Raw genomic sequence first — 27,795 nt, 5'->3', positions numbered from 1 at the left:
GGGGTGGGGGTGGGGCGCACCCTGGGCAGTTACAATATGAGACGACTGAGTAAAGAGCACAAATCCGGACAGCTGTTTGCCCACTTCCAGAGTTCTGGATATCTCCTCTGGACAGGAGGACAACTTAGAGTGGGAGAGGGAGGATCCAGCTGTTGAAGTCCATGGCTGCACCTTTGGCAGAGGTAGAACTAGGAAAAAAGATTAGGAGGTTTAGGCACCAAAAGAAGCAGAAAATAAATCTATGGAATATTACCATTTATTTGCACTGAGCCATATACAAATTGGCATAGGGTAAACAAAGTTAGAGAAATGATAATGTGGCTGAAAGATTGGTGTGGAAGAAGTGGGTTCCAGTTTGTAGGTACCGGCACCAATACTGGTGAAAATGGGATGGTCTACTCCTGAATCGTACTGGGACTAGTATTCTTGCAATCCACATAACTAGGGAAGTGTGGGTTTTAAAAGAAATAGTGGGAACAAGGGCCACATTTGGGAGGTTGTGGTGAAACAAAGAGTGCAGAAAATGCAAGAGAAGAAATTAATGTGGAAAATAATAAATCTATTGACATGCAGAGAGAATACAGGGCTAAGAGCAAACCAGCAGATATGTTGAGAGATAATCAAAAGAAAAAAAAACTTAGGGTGCTGGATTTGAAAATAGGTGAACTAGTAGCACAAACAGCGATAAGTACAATCTAATGGCCGCTGCTGAGACGTGGCTGCAAGGTGACTTAAGGGTATGTGATATTTAGGAAGGACAAGCAGCTAGGAAAGGGTTGGGGAATGGCTCTGTTAATTAATAGTGACATTAGCACAATAGAGTGGCAGGATAACCTAAATTCAGGAAAACCAAAATACAGTACTAGTCTTGGTAGCAATGAGGAATAATACAAGGCAAGAGCTCTTTTGAGAGAGTCGTACACAAGCCCCCCTAACAGTAACCACACAGTAGGACAGGGTATCAAGAAAGAAATAATGGGAGTTTGTCAGAAGAGTACAGCTATTATCATGGTGGATTTTAACCTACATGTATACTAGAAAAAAAAAATCAGATGAGGAAAAGGTAGTCTAGATGTGGAGTACATTGAATGTTTATGGGACAGCTTCTTAGACCAGCACGTTGCGGCATTAACGGCAGCGAACCGTACTAGACTTGGCTTTGAACAATGAGATATAATTAAGTATTGACTTCAGAATGAAAGCACCCCGGATGGCAGCAACCATATGACTGACATTTACATACATTTTATAATAGGGAAGTGTGGGTACAATTTTGAATGCAAACAAGGGCAATTGTGAGGACATAAAAACTGAGCTAGCAAAACTGAATTTAGGTTAAAGGATAGATGGGTCAATACAGCAAACACTTAAGAGGGACATTCCAGAACACACACACACACACACAATAGATATATTCTAATAAATAAGAAAATTCCAAGGAAAGGTATACCATCTGTGGTTAACTTTAAAAAAGGCAATCATATTAAATCTAAAGAAAACGACTTTGCACAGATGGTTGGCAGATCAGAAGAATGGAAGAAATGATACAAAAATTAATAAAAAAGATTAAGGAGGAAAATAAAAGTTATCCTAACTTTTTATATCTTTGGCAAAGTTGCTTCAGGTATTTTTAAACAGTTAACAAAGTGTTGATCCAATAGAAAAGGAGTGTGGGAATTATTAATAGAAGATTGCAACAAAATGGCTGTTCAATTTTTCTGCTATCTTCTCTAGAGGACATACAAGTAGCATCCTGGAAATATAAATCAGGGATAGGTAGGGAGGAAGTCAAGACAACTACAATTACTAGGGAAAGAGGAAGTAATTTATTGGAATTGAAAGTTGACAAATCTCCAAATCATTAGATTTCATTGTAGGATCTCTGAAGTAGTAATCAGAGAGAGTGTTGTGTGTTGGATTTAATTTTTCAAAACTTCTGATTCAAGGATGGTCCCTTTAGACGAGAAAAATACAAATGTAACTCCTTTATTCAAAAAGGGTGACAGAAAGCAGTAAACTATAGGCTAGTTAGTTTAATATCTGTCATAGGAAAAATGAGAGAAGCCATTAAAGACATTATAATGGCTCACTTGGATACGTTGAAGGTAAATGCGGCAGAGTCAACATGGTTTTGTCAAAGGTAAGCCATATTTAACTAATTGTTAGGGGGAAATTTGGGTTGACATGAGTAAACCGATAAATCCACATAAATTTCAATCTGGGATTAGAATGAAGTAGAATGTTATAGTTAGCTTAATAAGCTAATACAAATCATAAGATTTAACAAAGCAGTCGTCAGGTTAAAAAAGAAAATTTAAACTGCATAAACATGTTCTGATGTTGTGAAAATGAATATGGCTGAACCAACATTAATCCTGAGGCCTTATCTGTAAGTGGAATCTCAGGATGACTTCATATCACACCAAGAAAGAAGTAATAGGATTTAGACAAGGATCATAGGTTCAAAGAGGTAGGTGGCAACTGGGAAGTTGGTGAGTGGTGAGACCAGGTGCAGCAGGCAACTTGTAATTTTTGGAAAATGGAAAAACAGTGTTGTTGAAAACATACCATTTCAGAACTCAAGTAATGTATTCACTCACTGGGTTAGAGGGCAACTTTAGAATCTTTCCTAAGGTGGACTTTCCTAACATCCTTAACCGGTACCTGAGGCTCCTGAAATATTTTTCTTAAAAATAATTATAACACTAATTTATTGGAGTTCTCTAAAATAATAAACTGTACTGTAGATAAAGAGGAAGCAGTGGATGTACTGTGCTTAGATTTCCTGAAAGCATTTTATAGCATGTCACATCAATGGTTATTGCAGAAAACAAAAGCTTATGGCACAGAGGAGTAACAGAATGGCATAGATACAAGATTGGCTAACTAATAGGAAGCAGAGAGTAGAAATAAACTGGTATTTTTCTGGCTGGCAGAATATCACAAGTAGTATAATAAATGACTTTGATGAAAAGACTGAAGGTATGGTAGCTAAGTTTGCTCTTGGCACAAAGAAAGGTAGGAAAGCGAGTTGTGAAGAGGACAGAGGTGCCTATAAAGGGATATAGGCAAGCTGAGATATATCTGGCATATGGAGTACATTGTGGGAAAGTGGGAAAATATCCATTTTGGCAGAAAGAATAAAAGCAGCATATTATCTAAATGGTTAGAGATTGCAGAGCTCTGAGGTGGATAGAGATTTGAAGGTCCTAGGTGCATGAATCACTGGAGGTTCATGTTCAGGTAAAGCAATTAATCAGGATAGCTAATAGAATGCTACGTTTTATTGAAAAAGGGAATACAGCAAAACAGCAGAGGGTTTTTGTTTGCAATATACAGGGCATTGGTGAGAGCACATCAGGAGTATTGTTCAAATATTGTCACTAGGCGTACAGATTGACCGTAAATGCAATGGAAGCAATTCAGGGAAGGATTACTTGACTAATACCTGGAATGTATGAATTGCCTTGAGGAAAACCTAGACATTCTAAGCCTGTTTGCTCAAATTTAAAAGTCAGATGATCTTGTGAAACACAAAATCCTAAGGGGAACAGCAGTTGGAGGTCGGGACCAAGTAGGTGGATAACCTGTTTCATGTAAATTGGTTCACTTGTGATTTTGAATACTATGCGTACGACATTTGCAGTTTAGGGCCATTGAGTCAGAGCACAGGAGGGGGCCTTTGGCCCAGCAAGCCTGTGCTAACCTTTTTAGTATTTTATAGTGCTGCTTGTATCAAAAAGAACATTGGGAATATCCCTTTGTTGGAACTACCTTGGGTTATTGATAACCAGAGTAAAACTTGTGGCAATGCTGCCCCTTTAAAAGGTTATGTTGTCCTTGATTTTTTTTGTCCCCCCAAACAGGTTGTAAAAGAGACACACATGTCTAAGTTGAAGGGTTTTAGGGCCGGTTTGATTATAGCTAATAGATACTGCCCCAGGCAAAAGGCTCGAGTTAAATAAAAAACATTTGTACAATGCAAGGGGAATGGCCAGTGCTCCCAGCTCAGTTTTTCTGTGGTTTGGTTTGCTTTGCTCGGACTACTGTAGATTGAAAAAGTTGCTGGACCCCAAAGTAGCAGGTACAGGCTGATCCTCCTCTATCTTGGGCTTCCCTTCTGTAAGACCCAGTGTTTGATTTTACCTTCTGCACCAAGAGGTTTCTTTGGGGATTGTTGAAAGTCTTTGGAACAGCATCATTAAGTTGGGATGATCTGTTGAGTTTTCAGACAAGTTAAGGTATTCCGTATTCTGTTCTCTTTCGTGGTGTTTCATTCAGTAATCTTGTAAATAAATTCTGTTTTGTTTAAAACTTCATGGTTTGACCAACTGCATCCCTCCTGGGATATCCAAGCAACATCTGCTTAAAATGACTAGCAAAGTTAGGGTCTGGGATACTTTCTTGAAATGTTTTGAGGGGGTCTAGCCTGCTCCATAACAACTGTCAAACTAGGAAAAGTTAGAATGAAAAAAGTTTCCAGAATATAGGACCAGAAGGCAAATCTCAGAATAAAGGGTTGCATTTTTAACACAGATGAAGAGAAATTTCCTGAGTGTACTGGATTTGTGGAAACCTTTATCACAGGAACACTGTAGAGCCAGGCCAGGTGCAGTCAGCTTGTCACAGATCACCAGCCCAGCAGTACAGGGAGAGCACAATAATGTGTGGAAAGCCCTTAGCATGGAGAGACTGCAAGTGCGCCATTGTACACATTTTAACGGTGTGGCAATACATTATTTTCACTTAGTTTTCACATTTCCCCTGATGGCAAGTCTCAAGGCACTTGATGCCTTCCCAGATGCCCCTCCTCCACTTTGGAAGGTCCTCGGCCAGTGATTCCAAGGTGTCTGTAGGATGCCACACTTGGTGAAGCCTTGAGGGTATCACGGAAGTTGAATAATTTCCCACAGGTTCTATAACGTTAGCTCCATTCCAGTAGGGAGCTTGTCAAAAGGTGAGATAAACAGCGAGGTAGATCAAGAACAGTGTTGGGGCGATGACGCAGCCCTGCTTAACACCAGTCTGAATGGGGAAAGGGTCAGTGGCCAAGCCATTGTCATTATTATGACTTCCATGTCATCGTGGAGCAGAAGAAGGATGGTGACAAAATTATGGTGCAACAAAAGTGGAAAAGAATGCTCCATAATGCTTCCTGATTGACCACAAAGGCCTTAGTGAGTGGTAGGTTCTTTTGTCAGCGTTTCTCCTGCAGCTGTTGCATGGAGAAAATCATGTCCATTGTGCCCCTCCATGGCCAAAAACTACATTGTGGCTGAGGAACTCCTCCCAGTGTTGCAGAGAAGAGGCAGATGAAGTCGACCTTCATGATGGGTTGCCAGTCGGCAGCAGGGAGATTCCCCTGTAGTTAGCATTCGAACTTGTTCTTTTTTTAAAAAAATACTCACGACTGTGAGTCTCCTGGGATCCTCGCCTCCTTCCAGTTAAGGAAGACAAGGGTGTGTAGCTGCAGCAGGAGCTCTTGCCTCTGCACTTCAATGCTTCAGCAGGGTGCGCCACAGTTCCACCTATATCCATCTATGAACAGTGAAGGACTCCTGAAAGGCAGTAGCCAACCCAACATTTTCAAAAACCAGAATCTCCATAACGTAAGGTTCAGAAGAATAACAAAATAAAAAAGAAAAATGGGTTAAATGGATCTGGGTAAAACGATTTGGAGTCAAAGGTCAGCCCAACAATAGCTGAACAATGGGCTAAATTTCAAAGAAGAAATAGTTTGGAATTGGTCAAGGTACTTTTTCATGCTGAAGCAATACAAGGCAAACAAATCTGGAGTTCATTGGAGGACGAAACTGTATGGAAAGAAAATAATTGAGAACCAGACAAGTGTAGAAGGTTTAGATGGCAAGTGAGAAAACAATTTTAAAGAAATAACGTAGAGAGAATGTAAATAGAGACTGAAACAATATAAAAGGAATTCCAAAGTCTTATTTAGGCATGGTAAAAGGACAATAAAAGGAAGAGTTAGGATCCAAAAAGGGCAATAGCAATAGAGGTAGATGCAGAACTGTGGTAATAAATTAATAATTTGCATGTCTTTATCAAGGATGACGATGCCATTCAGGCAACAATGAAAATGTAGTAATTAAGATGAGTTGGTTAATGGATAGGCTCTCTCTACTTAAAGTTGAAAAGGCAGCAGGACCAGATTCATAAATCTTAAAATTTCTAGTGCAGAAAAAGCGCTTTCGCCTATTAGGTAGTAGCATATTTTTGGTGATATAGACTACACTAGCCCCATAGACTTGAATGTTACAATAATTCAAGGTGGTGCGTCCATGAAGGAAAATGAGTGGGGGCTACAAAGGCACGGACAATTTTTTTTCAGAGGCGCACATAATGAAACCAAGGGGGCCATATGGTGGAGGTGCATGGGAGATAGGAAATCTAAGCTTATAAACTGGAGGATTATGGCAACATTACAGGGCCACTATTTGGATAAATGATACCCAGAAGGGCAGAAAGAGACTGTCTAAATATAGAAAACACCAGTAAATAGTATCAAAACAGGAAAAGAAAATGGTAACACAGCAAAATGAATGCCTCTTTATTTGCACATACATGGTATTTAAATCATAGATTCCCTACAATGTGGAAGCAGGCCATTCACCCCATTATGTCCACACAACCCCTCCCAAGAGCATACCAAAAGCATACCACCCGGGCCCCCCCCCACCATATCCCTTTAACCCTGTACTTTCCAGGGCTATTCCACCTAAACTGCACATCCCTGTACACCACAAGCAATTTAGCATGGCCAATCTACCTAACCTGCGCATCTTTGGGAGTTCTGGTTTCCGCCCACAATCCAGAGGAAAGTCACAGGACGGACAGTCACCTGAAGGTGAAATTGAATCAGGGTCCCTGGTACTTTGAGACAGCGATGCTAATCACTGAGCCATCAGAACACCCTAAAGATTTAGAACTAAACAGATGAATTGCCGAGCAAATACCGGTTAACAGAGGAACCTTGATTATCCGAACACCAATTATCCAAAAATTGGATTATCTGAAGGAGATCAAGGTCCCAACAGAAACATTACATTAACGATGTGTTTTCAAAAGTGATCACGTCTTTTGTTTACAGTGATTAAACAGGCAGTCTCCAAATGACTGACCTCCCGCCCTTTCTCTCTCCCCACACTTTCCCTGGAGTTCTACACAGGGGTGTACCCTAACCACACACCCCCTTCCCCAGATAATCTCTCCAACATGGTCCTGTACAGGGTAAAGGTGGAACCTGTCAAAATGTTGCAGTAAAAAGTTGTGCGCATGCATGTGCGCATGCGTGCGTGCTAGCTAGCTATTTGGAGACTTGCCCCACAAAGGCAGCTGCAGTAGCAGCAGTCCTGTTGTTGATGCCCAGTCCGGCTGCCTGGAGAGGGGAAGAGGGCAGTGTTGGACAGGATTGGGGGGCAGGAGGCAGCATTGGATGGGAATGGGAGTCGGGGTGGGTGGGGGGGTTAGACGAGGTTCTGGGGGCGAGCGAGGGAGGCAGTGTTGGAAGTGGGGGCTTGGGCACTGTATCCTGCTGCAGTCTCCAGAATGGGGAGCAGACTTTAAAAACTGAGCCCCAGAGGAAAGGCATTTAAATCGATTAACCAAATAAAAAAAAACACAATGAAATAGTGCCCGCCCATCCCGCTTGGATAATCGAAGTTCCCCTGTATATGATCGTGTAGCCATTATGGAGACAGTTACAAGGAGATTAAAGCTCGGAACTAAATATTCAAGGGTATGTAAGGCTGGGGCTGTTTTCCCTGGAGCGTTGGTGACTAAGGGTGGCCTTATGGAGGTTTACAAAAATCATGACAGACATGGATTGGATAAATAGACAAAAGGGTCTTTTCCCTGGGGTCGGGGAGTCCAGAAATAGAGGGCATCGGTTTAGGGTGGAAGTGGGAAGATTTAAAAAGGGATCCAAGGTGCAACTTTTTCATGCAGAGGGTGGTACGTGTATGCAATGAGCTGCCAGAGGAAGTGGAGGAGGCTGATACAATTTCACTATTTAAAAAGGCATCTGAATGAGTATATGAACAGGAAGGGATTGGAGGGAAATGGGCCAAGTGCTGGCAAATAGGGCTAGATTAGGTTAGGATATCTGGTCAGCATGGACGAGTTGGACCAGAGGGTCTGTTTCCATGCTGTACATCTCTAAGACTCTGCTGCCCTTTCCTTCCAGCCAGAGTTACATCTTGCATATGGGATGGAATAAGTACAATAGAAGTGATCTTGAATTGGAAGATGCAACATCCATAAGGATGGAGTTGAGAAATGAAAAGACAACACTGATAGCAGTCCAGGGGTCCTCCATCAGTGGCTATACAATGGGCAGAGAAAAAACCCAGAAATAATGAGGGCATGTAACAAAGGCAGTTCATGAACATTAAATTTACCCAATGTTCATGCAGATTGGGATATTCTGATTAGAAGAGAAAGCCATGAGGAAGAATTTGGGACAGTTTCCCAGAACATTACATTGTGGATCAGGCCATTTGGATCAGACAGAGAAAGGGGAAGCAGCAAATATAGACTACTGGGAATTTCAGAAGGCATTTGAAAGCATACCATACATTAGGCTCAAGATAAGAGGCCATGCTGTTGGAGGCAGGATATCTGCATTAATAGAAAATTGGGTAACTAACAGAAGAGATAGATTCAGTATCAGGAAGGCATTCACAGGACAGCAATCTGTAACTAGTGGAGTACCACAAGGATTAACGATGGGGTCACAACTATTTACAGTATATACAAATGAGTTGGAAAAAGAAAGTAATTGTACTAGAGCCAAGTTTGCAGATGACACCAAAATAGGTAGGTAGCAGGTTGGTGTAAGGAAGCTGCACAGGCACGGTGGCACAGTGGTTAGCACTGCTGCCTCACAGCGCCAGAGACCCGGGTTCAATTCCCACCTCAGGCGACTGTCTGTGTGGAGTTTGCACATTCTCCCAGTGTCTGCGTGGGTTTCCTCCGGGTGCTCCGGTTTCCTCCCACAGTCCAAAGATGTGCAGGTCAGGTGAACTAGCCATGCTAAACTGTCCGTAGTGTTAGGTAAGGGGTAAATGTAGGGGTATGGGTGGTTTGCGCTTCGGCGGGTCGGTGTGGACTTGTTAGGCCGAAGGGCCTGTTTCCACACTGTAAAGTAATCTAATAACAGGTTAAGTGTGGCAGAATATCATATGGGAAAAAAAATGTTGAATTACGCACTTTAGCAAGAAGAATACAGGAACTGAATATTTAAATGGAGAAAGACTGCAGAAAGCAGAACAGAGGGAGTTGGGAATGCTTGTCAATAAATCTCAAAAAGCTAGCATCCAAGTTCAGTGGGTAATAGGACAGGTAATTGAAATATTGGCCTTTATTTCAAAGGAAAAGGAGCATAAATATAGGGTGTTTCATTAAAACTCTACAAGGCACTAGGCAGACCACAGCTGGAATATCATGAAGTGATATTTCATCCTTGGAAAGATATCCTAAGTAGAGGAAGCTGAAAGAAAGTTCACTGAGCTGACATCAGCTATGGAGGGGCTTTCATAGGAATAGTGTGCTTGCAGTCAGCATCACGGTGAAGCAGTATGGGAAGGTGTCCTGCTTGTTGGGAAGAAACAAAGAATGACACCATGGGAAACCCAATGTGGTCTTAGCCTAATATAGGAGTAGAGGTTCCATGGAAAAGAGCTGGTTGGCTGTTAGTAGGTAAAGTCAGATACATATTTACAAACTATAAGCAATAAAAGTTTAAGATCTTTTGGTGGTTTGTAGTTTCTAAGGGTTACGTTCTATAGTAACTAGAAACAGGAGAGAAGGCAAGAATTGATATTATATTAAGCATTTTCCAAAAGGTTGAAAGGGGTAAATCTTGGCTGGAGAATTCAAAGCCATGGTGTGCTCGTCCTGCTCTGCGTAGGAAGCTGGGCACATTTCCAGCGAACATAAGAACTGACTACAAAAGTTGCTGTCAAGAGAAAGAAATTGGTGCAACTAATGTAGGCCCCTTACAGTTAGAAACAAGAGAACTCAATGGGGAATAAAAAAAAATGGCTGACAAATTAAAATCATGCTTTGCTTCTTCACAAAGGAGGGCCCTAACATCATCCAGGAATCATGGCTTAGAGAGAGAGGGAGGAACTGGATCAAAACCTGTATTAGTACAGCCATCACCTGATGACAACAGCACTTCAACCTTTAGGTGGTGAATAGATAAAGTTTCCTTGTTGCGCTGATTGGAGAGTTCTTTTCTAAAATGCTTGCTAATTTGACTTCCGGACTGCATGATTTTTGTAAAAATATTTCATTTTCGGTGTTGCTTTTAGACTTGAACAATTTGTTCATCAACTTCAAACCACGTGTCAGTGCGTACAGTCTGTACTCAAAAGACAGAGCTTTGGGCTGGATTTGTCAGTCATTTAAATAAAGGCTGACTGCCGTTCTATGATGCTTATTTTTCAACATAGCTTGCATAGTAATTGCTGTACTCTGATTCCAAGTATTTTCCCACTGCTATTTAGTTGCAATCACCATTCTGTAAAAGGTCCAATAAGTGAATAAGCCTTTAATTGACAAACTAATCTATCCGCAAACCCAACTAAAGATTAGCAATCAAATTAAGTATTGGACTGCTTCCCTAAATGCATGGCAAGTTTATTTAATGAAAATCATACCAGAATGAAATAAAAGGAGCCAGGTAATGTCAGGTCTAGCACCAAAGCAGTCTGTCACATTAACTGCATGTCAGCATTATAATTAAACTAGGCATTCGTTTAAAAAGTTGCAAACTAAACAAAAAACTCAGACAAACTAACTGATCTCTGCAGTCACTGGGCCTGCCAGAGTATATAAAAATGATTACACAGCGAGTTATGATGTTCTGGAATGTATTTTCTGAACAAGGTGATGCATTCCAGATTCAGCTGAAACTGCATCCATTCAATTGGATGTATATGTCAAAAGTGAAATGTGTAGCATCATACAGTCAGAAAGAAAGGTGTGACTAAAAGCATAACTTTTCCAATAAGCTGCCACAAGCCTGATGGGATAAACAGTTCTGCATGACCATGAAGTATCCTTTAAAGATGCCTTTATGTAAAAGGAATCACAGGGCCAACGTATCTAAGGAATTGTAACTCCAGGAGAAAATAGAGAGGGAACATCAGGTTATAATGGAATAATTTTTGATAGCATGTTCTCATTTTTAAAAAAGTTTAAATTTGAAGAAAAGCAATGAGTATTATCACTTAACAACATTCCAAGGCCATGTATGAATTTCTCAAAACCAGAGTTAGAAACTTACGCATGAGAACATTTAGTTAGTTTTCATTGCATCTAACTTGGAATTTTTATGCAAACAAAACTACATTCAACACAACCTGGATTCAACCCTTTAATTTAATAAAATAGATATGTTATTTTGAGGGTAAGAAAGTTGACATGCAGGATTCAAATTAAATGTCTTCAAGTGGTTTTCAACTGGGGTGCTGAGATAAGGTGAGAAGCATGCCTCAAAATTTTCCGAAAATAGCACTTTGAGTGTCAAGGCCATGCCACACTTCTCAGCCTCAATATCTATTATTGAAGATGCCCCTACTGATCTCGCAAGTTTAAACCTCCAGAGTCATGCATGTATAGATTTGATATTACACATACGCAGAAATCTGCTTAGTTACACAGCCTGCTTTGCAAGTGCATAGATGGATCACACAAACTAGCGGATTTGGAGAAGTGTTTTGGCTGATTGCAGTACATGAATATCCCACAATCTGACCGTACTATTACAGTATTCTTGTCACTTCCAACAATATATTCCTGAGAGTCAGCATTTTCAATACTGATGCAAATCAAAAGGAGGGAGCCCTTGTCAATGGAACAAGATTTGCAGGTGGCTCTCTCATAACTTCCTTTAGGGTCAAAAGGCTCTGCACAAACCAGCTGGCCCAGGTTTCCCACTAACTCAGTAAACTGCAATTTACTTAGTGTTTTGTTCTGATCCATTGTTCATGAATAGTTACAAATAGGTGAACTGTGAAAATTGTGAAAACATGGAGGCTAGTACAATTGCAACATTTAAAAGGCATCTGGATGGGTATATGAATAGGAAAGGTTTGGAGGGATATGTGCTTGGGGATGGCAGGTGGGACTAGATTGGGTTGGAATGTCTTGTTGGCATGGACGAGTTGGACCGAAGGGTCTGTTTCCGTGCTGTACATCTCTAAGATTCTAAAAATTGCAGATTGAGTCGGTAGTTAGGAAGGCAAATACAATCTTGGCCTTCTCCAGTGGTCACCAGCATCACAGGCATCGTCTTCAGCCAACTCAATTCACTCCACATGATATCAAGAAACTGCTTTGGGCCCTAGCAATGTTCCAGAACCTGCCACACCCCAGCCATGTACAGCTGTGACACTGGCATCTACCAAACAGTATGAAAAATTGGCCAGATATATCCTACACACAATAAGCAGGAAAAATCCAACTTAATAATAATCTCCCTCACAATCTACTCTGAATCATTAAAGGAACGGGTCGTTTGCAGTGCTATAAAGCAGCACCTACTTAGCACCAACCTGCTCACTGACATCCCGTTTAGGTTCTGCTGGGGCCACTCAGCTCCTGACCTCATTATAGCCTTGCTCAAAACATGGACAAAAAACAAAAAAGTGCTGAGCTCTGGCAAAATTGAGATCAATGAGAGTTTGGGGAAAACTCTCCACTGGTTTGAGTCACAGCTGACAGGAAGATGGCTGTGGTTGTTGGATGGCAGTCATTTCAGCAAGAGTTCCTCAGGGTACTGCCCTAGGCCCAACCATCCTCAGCTGCATCAATGTCCTCCCCTCCATCAGGTCAGAAATGGGGATGTTTGTTGATTATGCAATGTTCAGCACATTCATGGCTCCACAGAAATTTAAGCAGTCTCTCAGTAAACACAAGACCTGGACAATATCTAGGCTTGAACTGAAAAGTGGCAATTAACATTCACACTACACAAATGCCATACAATTACCATCTCCAATAAGAGACAACCTAATCCAAGAGCATTATTTTTTTTTAAAAAAAGAGACTAGAAAAATCTGCCACAAAAAGGAACAATGGGGCACTAGTGCATGAAACGTAAAGCAAACGCAGATGCAGCAGATAATCAAAAAAGGTTAATAGAATGTTGGGCCTTATTTCAAGGGGGCTGGAATATAAAAAGAGTAGCAAAGTCTTGCAAAGTACGAGGTGCTAGTGAGACAACATCTAGAATGTTGAGAGAAGTTTTGGTTCATTCAGTTAAGGAAAAATATTATTTAATTAAAAGCAGAGGGTTCACTTACATGATCCCTGATATGGAGAGATTGTTTGCAAGTCACAAAATTCTATAAATTCTTCAGATTTGAAAAGGACCAATGTTGGACTGGTGTATACAAAGTTAAAAATCACAACACCGGGTTTAGTCCAACAGATTTATTTGGAAGCACTAGCTTTCAGAGCACTGCCCCTTCATCAGGTGGTTGCGTCCCTTCATCAGGGTGTCAGTGAGCAGGTTGGTGGTAAGCAGGTGCTACTTCAGAGCACTATTATTCACCCGTCCCTTTACTTTAATGATTCAGACAACTACCTGATGAAGGAGCAGTGCTCCAAAAGCTCATGTTTCCAAATAAACCTGTTGGACTATAACTGGGTGTTGTGATTTTTAAAACTACAGTGACAGAACTGGAATTCAATGACAAGGCATAAAAATCAAAACAAAAACTTAAGTATCTAACTACTGCATTTATATTAACAAATATTCATGCCTTTACCAAGACCAATACATTTTAGAAAATTATGGTTTGATATTACATGCTGCCATGTTGATTGCTTATGAAATCAATCTTTGTGGATCAAATAAAAAAAAATACACTCCCAACTCTCACTAGTCAGACAGCACTTCATTGTAGATGTTGATATATGATAATTCGTGACAAAAGGCTTTCATTACAATCCCAGGTCAGACCATCACATGTCTTACAATCTGGCTAGGAACCGGTAACAATGAACTGAAACATTCAGAGCACTTACTAAGAAATTAAAGCCACAAGTTTCAGGCAATAAACAATACAGTCAGTAGTACAATCTATGGTTCCAACTTATTTCTCACACCCAGAATTAGCATCCGGTTCATCCATCACTCCAAGACCATTAGACACAGGAGCAGAAATCAAGCCATTCAGCCCATTGAGTCTGCTCCTCAATTCAATCATGGCTGATACTTTTCTCAACCTTACTCGCCTGCTTCATCCCCATAACACTTGACCCTCAAGAATCTACCTCCATCTTAAATATACACAATGACCTGACCTCCACAACCTTCTGTAGCAACGAATTCCATAGATTCACAACTCTCTGGTTGAAGCAGCTTCTCCTCATCTCCATTCTAAGAAGGACTTCCCTGCACTTTAAGGTTTTGCCCTCAGGTCCTAGTTTCTCCTACAAAAGGAAACATCTTCCCAACACCTACCTCTGTCCAGGCCATTCAATTAGATCCCCGCTTATCCTTCTAAACTCAAAGTACAGTCCCAGGGTCCTCGAACGTGCCTCCTATGTTAAGCTTTTCATTCTTGGGACCGTTCTCCTGAACCTCCTCTGAACATGCTCCAGGGACAGTACATCTTTCCTGAGATATGAGGCCCAAAACTGCACAATACTCCAAATGTTGTCCGGCCAGAGCCTTAGAGCCTCAGAAGTACATCCCTGCTTTTATATTCAATCCTCTCAAAATACATGTCTGCATTGCATTTATCTTCCTAACTGCTGACTCAACCTGCAAGTTTATTTTGAGAGAATCCTGGACTGGAATTCCCAAGTCTGTTTGCACTTCAGACTTCTGAAAGTTCTCCATGCCGCTGTACTTTTTACCAAAGATATTTTGTACCTTACCTTCCCACCTTGTATTCCATCTGCCACTTCTTTGCCCATTCTCCTAAACCTGTCCAAATCCTTCTGCAGCCTCCCTGCATCCTCAATACTACCTATCTTTGTATCATCTGCAAACTTAGCCAGAATACCCTCAGTTCCTTCATATAGATTGTTAATGTCTAAAGTGAAAGTTGTGGTCCCAACATTGCCTTGCGGAAAACCAGTTGTCACCAGTTACTATCCTGTGAAGGATCCTTTTATCCCCACTCTCCACTTTCTGCCAGACAGCCAAGTGTTGCAACTTGGTGGCGAGACCCTCTTAATTAAATTAAACACCCAGAAAAGCTGACCTCTTGTAATCTGTTAAAACGAGTGACAGAAAACCCCCAATTCCACTATTTAAAGAAAATATCAATTTATTCTTTAACTCTAAAAGCAAACATGAAACGACTTACAACTCTAAGCCCCCCTTTATCTTAACTGCTTATTACCTGCCTCCAACTCTAACAATATACTGTTCCAACTATTAAAATGACATCAACTTAAATTTCAAAACCCTACAGCAGCTGTCGTTTTCGGAGTCTGTCTTCTTCCGGCTAATATCTCCCTGAATTATCTTTTTTACTGCGAGTAGGTTTCATATGAAAATGAACCTTTGAAACACTCTCTGTCAGTCAATGTCTTGGGTCTCTATTTCTGACAGCTGCTCAGTCTGATTTTCAAAATGCCTGACTTTTTTTATATCTCCAACATCAGATAGTCTCATTGGTTCGATTTTGGCAAAACAATAAAAAGAGATTGGGTTTTAGTATCTGGTGCATAATTTAAACTGATTGGTTGAATTAGAATTATTGTCAAAACAGCAACCAACTCCTATCTATTTCACATCCAAATGTTACATATTTTCAATTTTCCAGTTCACAGACTGCTCTTGTAAGCTTTCAGGGCAGAACAGCATTCAAAGGTACAGTACATACCTTCAACTTCATAACACAAACATTCTATCTATGCCAGTACCTTGCCTCTAACACCATGCATACCTTAGCATACGCCGTATCCTCTTGTGCAGCAGCTTGCTTGTCACAGTCCTTCATGAAGTCCAGGTAGGTAACATCCATTGCTTCTCCTTGGTCTAACTTGTTCATTACTTCCTTAAAGAATTTTACAAATGTGTCAGGCATGACATCCCCTGGATGAAACCATGCTGACTTTGCCCTATTTTACCACACACCTCCAAGTATTCAGAAATCTCATCCTTCACAATGGATTCCAGGATCTTAACCATGGTCAAGGTTAAGCTGATCAATCAATCTGTAATTTTCCATCTTTTGCCTCACTCCCTTTTTATAACAGGGTGTCACGTTAGGGATTTTTCCAGTCCTCTGAGACTCGCCCTGATTCTAGCCACTCATATAGAGATATGTGAATGATAGATTGTGACCGAATACCTCACAACACACAAAGAACAACTATCCCATGGATATCTCAGCAATTCTCCCAGTGGATAATCAAAATGCATTCAAGTTCATGAGGGATTATAATGCTTCATTTTGGCCAATTTGGTCTTGAAACTTCCTCTCAGCAGCCATTCCATTGTGGTTGCGTAAACTTCAGAACCTTAGCTGTTCTTGGATTGAAAGAATGAGCAATCACACTCTGTCTGTGGCAAGGAATAGGGAAGATATTTATAAGGTGGCAAGCTGCAGACTTGCAATATTGTGGGTGGAAGAATCAAAGAGATCATCCATAATGTCACGGTTTAAACTTGAAGGACAGAAAATACTTTCGAATTCAACTCCAGGACTTTTCAGTAGCAGAATTCCAGAGAACAACGCTGTATAAGGTTTTAACCCTGGACATTCAGAGACAGGTGCTCTTGGTTGGAATCATAGCTAAATCCCACTATTAAACCAAGTTAAAGCCAAGTTTGGCTGTTAGACAACTTGCTTGAGCGCACTTATTTGGTTGCCAAATGCAATAAACTTCAAATAACTGGTTCAGTATTTGATTGCCTCGGAAATTTCTTAATAAGTAGCTGAATTACAAGGTAGCTTGTGGCAATTAACAACACCATCACAGACCATCTTAGCAGTTTTCCTGTTCCGTTTGATCATCCTCTTTTCCTGAGAGTATACTCCAAGACTCCAAAACTGTACTTTCTCATAGCAGAACTCCAGTTTTTCACAAGTAATAAGCTTTCACAAGTCAGTACTTAGCCTGGAGCTTTGCAGAGTTTTAATCTTGCTCAGTTGCTTCCAGCAAACAGTGCTGATGTTCTTTTCAACATCCAGTCTCAGGTGTATGAAACAATTAAATGGCACATAGCTCCTTTTAAGCTCCTACAACTTCCCTGTGTCCTTACTATACAAGTTAATTCACATTCCCAAATGCCTAAAACCTTTGAAATCTTCTTCATAGACCCCCAAACTATCCTGAGTGATCTTGCAATATTCTCTTCTCAAAAGCCGAGTCGAATTGAAATGATGCGATTTCAACTCTTGAACACTCTGTTCCATAAAATGTTACTAATCACAGATCAATGGCTTGCTCTGTACAAAACAAAAGTGGATACAAATAGAAGACTGTCACATTCCAAAGTATGTTTTCAGTTTCCTTCTCAGAAGGCAAGTTGTACTTTCTTGAAAGACTAGGAACACTGGGAGAAAGTGAGGACTGCAGATGCTGGAAATCAGAGCTTAAAAATGTGTTGCTGGAAAAGCGCAGCAGGTCAGGCAGCATCCAAGGAGAAGGAGAATCGACGTTTTAGGCATAAGCCCAAAGGAGGGCTTCCTGAAAGAGGGCTTCCTGAAGAAGGGCTAATGCCCGAAACGTCGATTCTCCTTCTCCTTGGGTGCTGCCTGACCTGCTGCGCTTTTCCAGCAACACATTTTTAGACTAGGAACACTGGCATAGTTGACTAATTTTGCATTTTTCCCAATTGATATTGTAAACAACTTAGGGACAAATTGGGAAACATACCAGAACAAGTCTAAAACAGTTTGTAGTTTATGCTTCCAATACAAAAGGAGCAAATATTTAATTCTACAACCTCAAATTCAGATAACGTGCAGAAAAGTATTTGGTTCCGCTATAACATGAGTTTCTCTAACCAGAATTGGCTAGAACACAATTGAAGAATTTAGACCATTGTGTAGAACGTGAACTCTCCTTACCTGTACTGGCTATAAACATGACTCGGGCTCCACTAGTTTAAATGGTGCTGCTATTATGTAATTTTCTTATAATGCAGGACTGCATGGGAATGGAACTATCATGTTATACCAGAAGTGACTGACTAAACTATCCTTTTGTGTTTTCGAACTGCAAATATTTCAAGAGGTCCATAAAAATTGAAGTATGTGCAGGAAGAGTGAAAAAAAAGTGTTACTTAAATGGAGCAAGGTTACAGAATTCATGTAGTGTGACATGAATCCAAGATCACAGTAGAGGCTATCTTCATGGGTATGACACTTGGCTATCCATTTCTGCTCAGAGATAGTCTAACTCATATGCTGCAGGCAAGAATGCCCCATGGAATGGAATATTGCTAAGACTATGCAGACGCTACGACAATGGATGAATGGACACCATGATATAGTTGCCAGATAGGAATGTTGCCTCCCAGTTGGGAAGCACTCCGATCTTTGGCTAAGCGTCCATGGCTGTTTTTGAGATACATAACAATTGCAGAGCAGAAACTGACCTGAAGGGTCACACTCGAAACTTCGACATCTCCACTTCCTGATGCTGTCTGGCTTGTTGTGTTCTTCTAGCCTCCTGTCTGTCTACTTTGGATTCCAGCATCTGCAGATGTTTGCCTTGAGCAGAAACTAACAGCCAAGTCCCATACCTAGGGAGACGGCCTCAACTGTGATCTTGGGTTCATGGCGTGGTACATGTGACACCACCACCACACTGTTCTGCATCTGAAAAATCTTCCTTACTGTCCTGTTTTGGTTCGATCTCCAAATTAGTTTGGGCAGTTTTGGACGTACAGACAGTTCTTCTATAAACTCAATGGTTACATTCTTGTGCCACCCGTGTTATAGTAAATCCTTGCATTAAGTGTTGGCATTGTAATTGCATTACTGCCAACACATTTTAAAAGTTCACATTTATAAAGTGTCTCCAATTCGTCAATTGTGCTATAGCAAATTTGTATTAAGAAAACACATGTTACAGCAGAACGGAGAAAGCAAGGACTGCAGATGCTGGAGATCAGAGTCGAGACTATGGTGCTGGAAAAGCACAGTAGGTCATGCAGCATCCGAGGAGCAACAGAATTGACGTTTCGAGCATAAGCCCTTCATCAGGAATGAGCCCGGGGGCGGGGGGACAAGGAGGTAGCTGAGAATGCATTATAGCAGAACAACATGTATTTATTACTTTGGTTATACCCTCAGCACAAGACTCATACCTAGCATGTTAAGCCAGTCAAATAAAAACAAAGAAATACGGATGCTATAAATCAGGTGCAAGAGCAGGGGTTGCTGGGATTTGCTCAGTAGGCCTGGTGGCATCTGAAGAAAACAAAAATCACAATTAACATTTCGGGTCTGCTAATGCTTCTTCTGGTATCTCTTCACAAAAGCTGCTGGACCTGCTGGGCTTTTCCAGCAGCTTCTGTTCCATGTTATTCCAGCCTTTCGCTAGTTTCCAGCGCCACCTTATTGTTTAATTTTTTGTAATTATCTCTGCCTCATTTAAAATCGGATTTTTGGTCATCCTGCAGTTGTTATTCAGCTATTGACACTTCACACACACCACTAACACCCTTTGGTCACCTGTACAGAGTTATTATTCAGCACTCCATTCACAGAATTTGTATGATCTTCTGATCTTTCTGCCCATACATAGTGTTCTATGCACTTCCCTCTCACTTCACCTGACGAAGGGGCTACACTTCAAAAGCCTGTGATTTCAAATAAACTTGTTGGACTGTAACCAGATGTCATAAGATTTCTGATTATCTCTTAAGTCTGTTACCCATTAGCCTAAAACTATGATCTTTTGTTCTAGATTGCCCCTCAAGGGGAAACATCTGCTCCATGTCTATTCTGTCAATCCCATTTATCATCTTATTTCAATCTGTTCAGTGAAGTTGTGACATACCTCTGATGCAGGTGGGAATTGACCCCTTGGTCACTTCCTTACTTTATTCAAAAGCATTTTTCTAAAATCAACCTGTGCAGCGGTGTTACCCCACATCTCCGGAGTGGGTAGGACCTGAACCTGGGGTCAGAGGTATCAGTCGTTACGGATGAGTAAGAGGTGTATTGACGCAAAATGTTAGCACCAGTTCTATTACCTAATGCCAATCTCCTGCCTTGTCCCCATATCCCTGCACATCACTTCTAACCAACTAGTCATCCAATGTCTTCTTGAGAGCCTCAACTGAACCTCCCTCCACTACATTTCAGGCCATGTATTCCATATCCTATTCTTTTTCTAATATCATCCTCTATTCTTTTGCACATCACTTTAACCTATGCCTTCTCATTTAGAGAAAAATAGCTTCTCTCCACCCATGCTATCTCGCCCACTCATGGTTTGAAAACCTCCATCAGGTTTTCGGTCTTCTTCTGCCAAGAAGAACAGTCCCAACTTTTTCAAACTATCCTCATAACTAAACTTTATCATTCCTGGAATCATTCTTGTAAATTGCTTTTGCACTCTCTCCGATGTACTCATATTTTTCCTACAAACTGTGCACAACTGTATACGATACTCCCGCTAAGGTTGAGCTCTTGTACGAGCTCAACATCAGCTTCCTGATCTTGTCTTCTATGCCTCTATTAGTAAAATTAAGAACACTATATCCTCTTAACTGCTCTCTCCACTTGTACCAACTTCAGTGATCCGCATACCCTGTAAACCCTGGTCCCTCTCTCCTGTACTTCTTTTAGTGTTGTATCCCTTATTTTATATTGGCTTTCAATGTTAATTCCCCCAAAATGTATCACCTCATCTACCGGCTATTCACACTCCACTACTTGTCAATGTTGCTTTGGAGTTCCACACTATCCTCCTCATATTTTACAATTCTTCCAAGTTTAGTTAATCTGCAAAAACTTCAAAGTTGTCCACTGCACACCAAGGTCATTAATATATGTCAGGAAAAGTATGGTCCCAATACCACCTGGGGGACTCCACTACGAATCTTCCTCCAGCTCAAAAAATATCAAATGAGCATTATATTCTTTCCTATGACATCGCCAATTTTGTACAATGTAGGTCTTGAAGAAGGGCCTGTGCCCGAAACGTCGAATCTCCTGTTCCCTGGATGCTGCCTGACCTGCTGTGCTGTTCCAGCAATAAAGTTTCAACAATGTAGGTCTTGTCTCCCTCATATCATGACATACAACTTCCCTCTCAATTATGTTACATTGTATCAAACACCTTCTGAAAATCCATGTATACTACAATATCAACAGCATTACCCTCAGGTGATCATTCTCGTCACCTCTTCAAAAACCTCCAGCAAGTGAAACACTATTTTGCCTTTAGAATCGACCAACCTTTCTCCATGCAATTACTAATTCTAATTCTATCCCAAAACAAGTATTTCTAGAAGCTTCCCCCAAAGTTAAACATGGTGCTCAGTAATTGCTGGTCTAATCCTAACAGTCCTTCTTGAACAAAGGTGCAATGTTTTCTGTTCTCCAGTCTTCTGGCATCTCAGAGCCCAAGACAGATCAAAAGGATTATGGTTGATGGCCCCACAATTTTTACCCTCACTTCCATTAGAATGCTTAGATGCATCTCACTTGGAACTGGTGCCTTTTCAAGTTTTAAGTGTCAACAATTTATCCAAGACCTCCTCCTTTATAATGTTGAACTCTTCTAGTGACAGAGTTTCTTTTTCTGTCACCATGGCCTGGGTAGCACCCTCTTCTTTTGTAAAGACAGATGCAAACTATTCACTTAATACCTCAGCCATGCCCCTTGCCTCAATACATCAATCTGCTTTTTGGTTTCTGATTGGTCCTACAACTCCTTTATTGTCCACTCCCTTATCACCTATACACCTATTAAAAACTTTGGGACTTCCCTTTATGTTAGCTGCCAGTCTTTACTCGTATTTCCTCTTTGATGCTCTTATTTGCTTGCTTACCCATTCCTATATCTTCAGTAATTCCAGTTTATTTTCAACTTTATTTTCTACTTTGCACCAGTCATACACACATTTTCTCTTTCAAACATTAAGTTCTATCTCCTTTGTCATCCAGGGAACTCTGTTTTTCCCATCTTTTCCATTAGAGGGAATATAACAACTAATTTCTTGAAAGAGCAGATGGTTTGGGTACTGTTTTTCCCACTAACCTCTTTTGCCAAATCAATTCTATTCAGCCCTATTCTTGCTCCATTAAAGATGGTTCTCTGACATGTTTTTTCCTTACTTTGGATTGTTGACTTCATTCTCCAATACCACTGTCTTCTAGATGTTTCCCCACTGACATTTGACTCACCTCATCAAGGCGTTGACCAGGCTCAACACTGCATCATTCCTAGTTGGATTGGACACTGTTTGGGATGGTTTCCAGCAATCTCACTGCCCCGTTGTCTACCAGTATCCCAGTCGAGACTTGAGTAACTGAACTCCCCAATTCTAATTACTCTATAAAATGTTGGATTTCTAATTTTCTTGTGGAAAAAACTGCCTGAGAAAGTGGTGGATGCAGCTACAGTTATATCATTTAAAAAGACATTTGGAGAAATACATGACTAGGAAAGATTTGGAATGTTAGAAGCCAAACAGACAAGTGGGGCTAGTTTAGTTTGGGAACATGGTCAACGTGGACTAGTTGGACCAAACTGTCTGCTTCCATGCCAGAACTATGACCCTACATCCTTCAAGAGTTGGTAGTCTATCGAGTACACTGAGCAATGTAACTGCACTCTCCTTATTAAATAGGTCCAGCCAAAGTGACTGTCCTTGAACCAGAGACTCTTCCTTCTCCAGCATTGCAATATCTTTAACCAAGTTTACCCTCCTCCTTTCCTTTTTCTAACTTTACTGAAAAACATATACTCAGGAATATTCAACACCCAGTCTTGCCCTTCCTTGAGCCAGACCTTTGCAGAATTATGATATGGCAGTGACATTGTAATAAGTTTCTAACTCCCCAAATTTACTGTACTCCTTGCATTTACATGCATGCACATTAACTGTGTTTTAGACTTCTTTCTCCCCTATTCAGGCTTCACCTATTAACTTTTATACTACTGTTAGCTGTGTACTCAAGTATTTTGCAAGCCATAGTACTCACTGCTACTATTTTTTCTTGGTTCCCATTGCCTCACCAAATTAAGTTAAAGCCCTCCCAACAGCACTAGCACAACTTCCACAGGAACCTCAATCCCAGCTCTGATCAAGTATAACATGTCTGGGTTGTACAGGTGCCATTGTCCCCTTAGATTTCTAGGACAGTGGACCTAACTAAGATGATCATCCTGGAGTCAGACAACTGTCTGTTCCCTTACCTAATAAATCCCTTATCACTAGTATTCCTCCTTTCTTCTTCCTCCCCTCCTGTACAATTGGGCCACTTGGAGAACGAGAAGCTTGGCTCTGACTGCACTGCCTTCAGAAACCAGCACCCTCATCAGCTTCCAAAATAGAAAACTGGATTTGAGTGGAACCCCAAGGATCTACCTATTTCTGAGACTACCTGGCAGTAATCCATTTCCTTTCTTCCTCTAGTCCCTTAAGTGACAGTGTGACCATCTCTCAATGTGCTATCCACATAAATCTCAAATCTCGAGGACATGCCACAGTGTCACCAGCCACTGCCTAAGTATGAAACTCAAAGTTTGCTTCAAGGTAGGAACACTACCACTTTATCACAAGAGCCCTTATCTATTTTCTAATCAGTATGGAGATGTTATTACATTTCTGGAGCAGGTGGGACTTGAATTCAGATCTCCTGACTCAGAGGTAGGGACACTAACACTGTTGTACAAGACCCCTTATTAATTTCACTAATCCTGTTCAGCGATGGCATTACATCATCTCTGGCGCAAATGGGAGCTGAATACAATCTCCTGGCTCAGAGATAGGAACACTATCACTGCACATTTCTGAAGAGCCCTTAGATATTTTCTAACCAAACTGTTGAAAGATACCCTGAGAGAAGGTGGGACTTCAACCCAAGCCTTCTGGCCCAGGAGGTAGGGATACCACCACTGCACCACAGCAGCCCTCAAGAGCTTTTTTTTGATTAACCTATTTTCCTAACCAACCTGTTCAAACTTATTACATGCCTCTGGAGCAGGTGGAACTTGAACACGAGTCTCCTGGTCGAGGAGTAGGGACACTATCATTCTGGAATCATTATTCATTAAATCAATTACAAAATGGAAATAATAACTAGCAAATTCCACAGTGGAGGGCTCAAAGATTAACTCAGTCCTATCCTCATGTACAAAATGAATTTTTAACAGAACAGTTAACCTAGTCAACCCTTCTTTCTTCCTTGCTACAGGAAGGTAAAAATGTCAGAAGTGTTATTTTCTGGGTGTGGAGATTGAAAGAAGCAAAAATAGCCTTGAGTAGAGAGATATACCCTTGTTGGATGTGGGAGTTTAGGGGTTCCTGAGGATTATATCTGCAATAATGCAGTTGGTTGCAAATCTTATCAGATCGAATGGATCAGTTGGAGAGACAGCTAGAGGCAATGAGGAATTTACAAGAGCAAAGGGATGCAATGGATGGCACTTATAGGAAGGCGGAAAAAGACTCAGACACAGTCACATATATGGCTTAACTCCAGGAAAGGTAAGAGAGGTAGGCAGGTAGTTAGTGCAGGAGTCTTCTGTGGCTATCCCCATTTCAAACAAGTATGCTGTTTTGGAAAATGTAGGGGGTGATCGATTCTCAGGGGAACGTAGCACAAACAGCCAAGGTTCTGGTATTGAGGCCTAATGCATCGAGGGGTACGTCGGGTTCCAAGAGATCAATTGTGAGGGGAGTCTAGTCCAAAGTACAGACAGATGTTTCTGTGGCCAACAGCGAAAAATCAGAATGATGTGTTGCTTCCCTTTGCCAGAGTCAAGGATGTCTCAAAGAGGGTGCAGAACGTTCTCAAGGAGGAAGAGGGCCCAGCAGGAGGTCACTGTACACGTTGGAACCAACGACACAGGAAGGGGAAAGGATGAGATTCCAAAGGGAGATTACAGAGTGTTAGGCAGGAATTTTAAAAAAGTCCTCGAGAGCACTAATATCTGGATTATTCCCAGTGCTAAGAGCTAGTGAGGAATAGGAGGGCCGAGCAGATAAATGCATGGCTGAGGAGCTGGTGTATGGGAGAAGGATTCATATTTTTGGATCATTGGAATCTCTTCTGGGGTAGAAGTGACCTGTACAAGAAGGATGGATTGCACCCAAGTTGGAAGGGGACTAATATCCTGGCAGGGAGATGTGCTAGAGCTGCTTGGGAGGATTTAAACCAGTGGGGAGGGGGCAAAAAAAAGAAGAGAACCCAGGGAGATAGTGAGGAAAGAGATCAATCCAACACTGATTCAGTCGAGAATAAAAGGTGAATCAAGGGACAAAACAGAGAACAAGGTAGGACTGAAATTAAACTGCATTTATTTCAATGCAAGAGGCTTAATGGAGAAGACAGATGAACTCGGGGCATGGTTAGGAACATGGGACTGGGATACCATAGCAATTACAGAAATGTGGCTCAGCGATGGAAAGGACTGGCAGCTTGCTATTCCAGGATACAAATGCTATAGGAAGGACAGAAAGAGAGGCGAGAGCTGGAATGGCGTTTTTGATAAGGGATTGCATTACAGCTGTGCTGAGGGAGGATATTCCCTGAAATATATCCAGGGAAGTTATTTGGGTGGAACTGAGAAATGAGAAAGGGATGATCACCTTATTGGGATTGTATTTATAGTAGACCCCCTAATAGTCAGAGGAAATTAACAAACAAACTTGTAAGGAGTTCTCCATTATCTGTAAGAATAATAGGATGGTTATGGTAGAGGATTTTAACTTTCCAAACAGACTAGGACTGCCATAGTGTTAAGGGTTTAGATGGAGAGGAATTTAAGCGTGTACAAGAAAATTCTCTGATTCGGTATGTGGATGTACCTACTAGAGAAGGTGCAAAAACTTGACCTACTCTTACCTAATACCGTCAAACGTGGCCTTACTCTTAAATTGGAGGAACTTTCAAAAGCTGATTGGGGGCAGATTTCACAGGTAAAGGAACAATAGAAATGGTAAGCCTTCAGAAATGAGATAAAAAGTGTCCAGAGACAGTATGGACATAAGGAAAGGCTGGTAGGTGTAGGGAATGCTGAATGATGAAAGAAATTGAGGGATTGCTTAAGAAAATGATGGAAGCATATGTCAGGTATAGACAGGATAGATCAAGTGAATCCTTAAAGGCAGTAGAAGTATACTTAAGAGAGAAATTAGGAGGGCAAAAAGGGGACATGAGATAGCTTTGACAAATAGAGTTAAGGAGAATCCAAAGGGTTTTTCCATTAAAGGACAAAAGGGTAACTAGGGAGGGAATAGGGCCCCGCAAAGATCAGCAAGGCGGCCTTTGTGTGGAGCCGCAGGTGGGTGAAAATACTAAACAAGTATTTTGCATCGGTATTCACTGTGGAAAACGACATGGAAGATTATAGAATGTAGGGAAATAGATGGTGACATCTTGAAAAATGTCCATATTACAGAGGAGGAGGAAGTGTTGGACGTCTTTAAATGCATAAAAGTGGATAAATCCCCAGAACCTGACCAGGTGTACCCTAGAATTCTATGGGAAGCTAGGGAAATGATTGCTGGGGCCCTTGCTGAGATATTTGTATCATCGATAGTCACATGAGGGGTGCCGGAGGACTGGAGGTTGGCTAATATGGTGCCACTATTTAAGAAAGGTGGTAAGGACAAGCCAGGGAACTATAGACCAGTGAGCCTGACATCAGTGGTGGGCAGGTTGTTGGAGGGAATCCTGAGGGACAGGATGTACGTGTATTTGGAAGGGGAAGGACTGATTGGGGATAGTCAGCATTGCTTGGTGTGTGAGAAATCATGTCTAACAAACTTGATTGCGTTTTTGGAAGAAGTAACAAAGAGAATTGATGAGGGCAGAGTGGTAGACGTGATCTATATGGACTTCAGTAAGGCATTTGACCAGGTTTCCCATGGAAGACTGGTTAGCAAGGTTAGATCTCATGGAATACAGGATACAAAACTGGCTCCAAGGTAAAAGGTGGTGTTGGAGGCCTGTGACCAGTGGAGTGCCACAAGGATCGGTGCTGGGTCCACTACTTTTCATCATTTATATAAAAATAATATGGATGTGCGCATAAGAGTTAGTAAGTTTGCAAATGACACCAAGATTGGAGGTGTAGTGGACAGTGAAGAAGATTACCTCCAACTACAATGGGATCTTCATCAGATGGACCAATGGGCTGAGACGTGGCAAGTGGAGTTTAAATTTAGACAAGTGGGAGGTGCTGCATTTTGGGAAAGCAAATCTGAGCAGGACGTACACACTTAATGCTAAGGTCCTAGGGAGTGTTGCCGAACAAAGAGACCTTGGAGTGCAGGTTCATTACTCCTTGAAAGTAGAATCACAGGTAGATAGGATAATGAAGGTAGCATTTGGTATGCTTTTCTTTATTGGTCAGAGTATTGAGTTGGGAGGTCATGTTGCGGCTGTACAAGACATTGGTTAGGCCGCTGTTGGAATATTGCGTGCAATTCTGGTCTCCTTATCAGGAAGATTTGTTAAACTTGAAAGGGTTCAGAAAAAGATTTACAAGGATGTTGCCAAGGTTGGTGGATTTGAGCTACAGGGAGAGGGTGAATCGGCTGGGGCTGCTTTCCCTGGAGCGACGCAGGCTGAGGGGTGACCTTAGAGGTTTATAAAATTCATG

General features: G+C 41.3%; 1 protein-coding gene across 6 annotated transcripts in view; it reads right to left on the bottom strand.

The window, feature by feature from the left end:
• Positions 1 to 27,795, bottom strand: part of map7b (microtubule-associated protein 7b) — a 146,455-nt gene that overhangs the window by 77,530 nt on the left and 41,130 nt on the right. The window lies entirely within an intron of this gene.

The sequence above is a fragment of the Chiloscyllium plagiosum genome, unplaced genomic scaffold (assembly GCF_037043375.1).
Source record: "Chiloscyllium plagiosum isolate Xiang-an unplaced genomic scaffold, Cpla_swu_hap1 HiC_scaffold_3, whole genome shotgun sequence".
Classification (NCBI taxonomy): domain Eukaryota; kingdom Metazoa; phylum Chordata; class Chondrichthyes; order Orectolobiformes; family Hemiscylliidae; genus Chiloscyllium; species Chiloscyllium plagiosum.
Note: the sequence above shows the minus strand (reverse complement) of the source record. Positions and strands in the feature narration are given on the sequence as shown.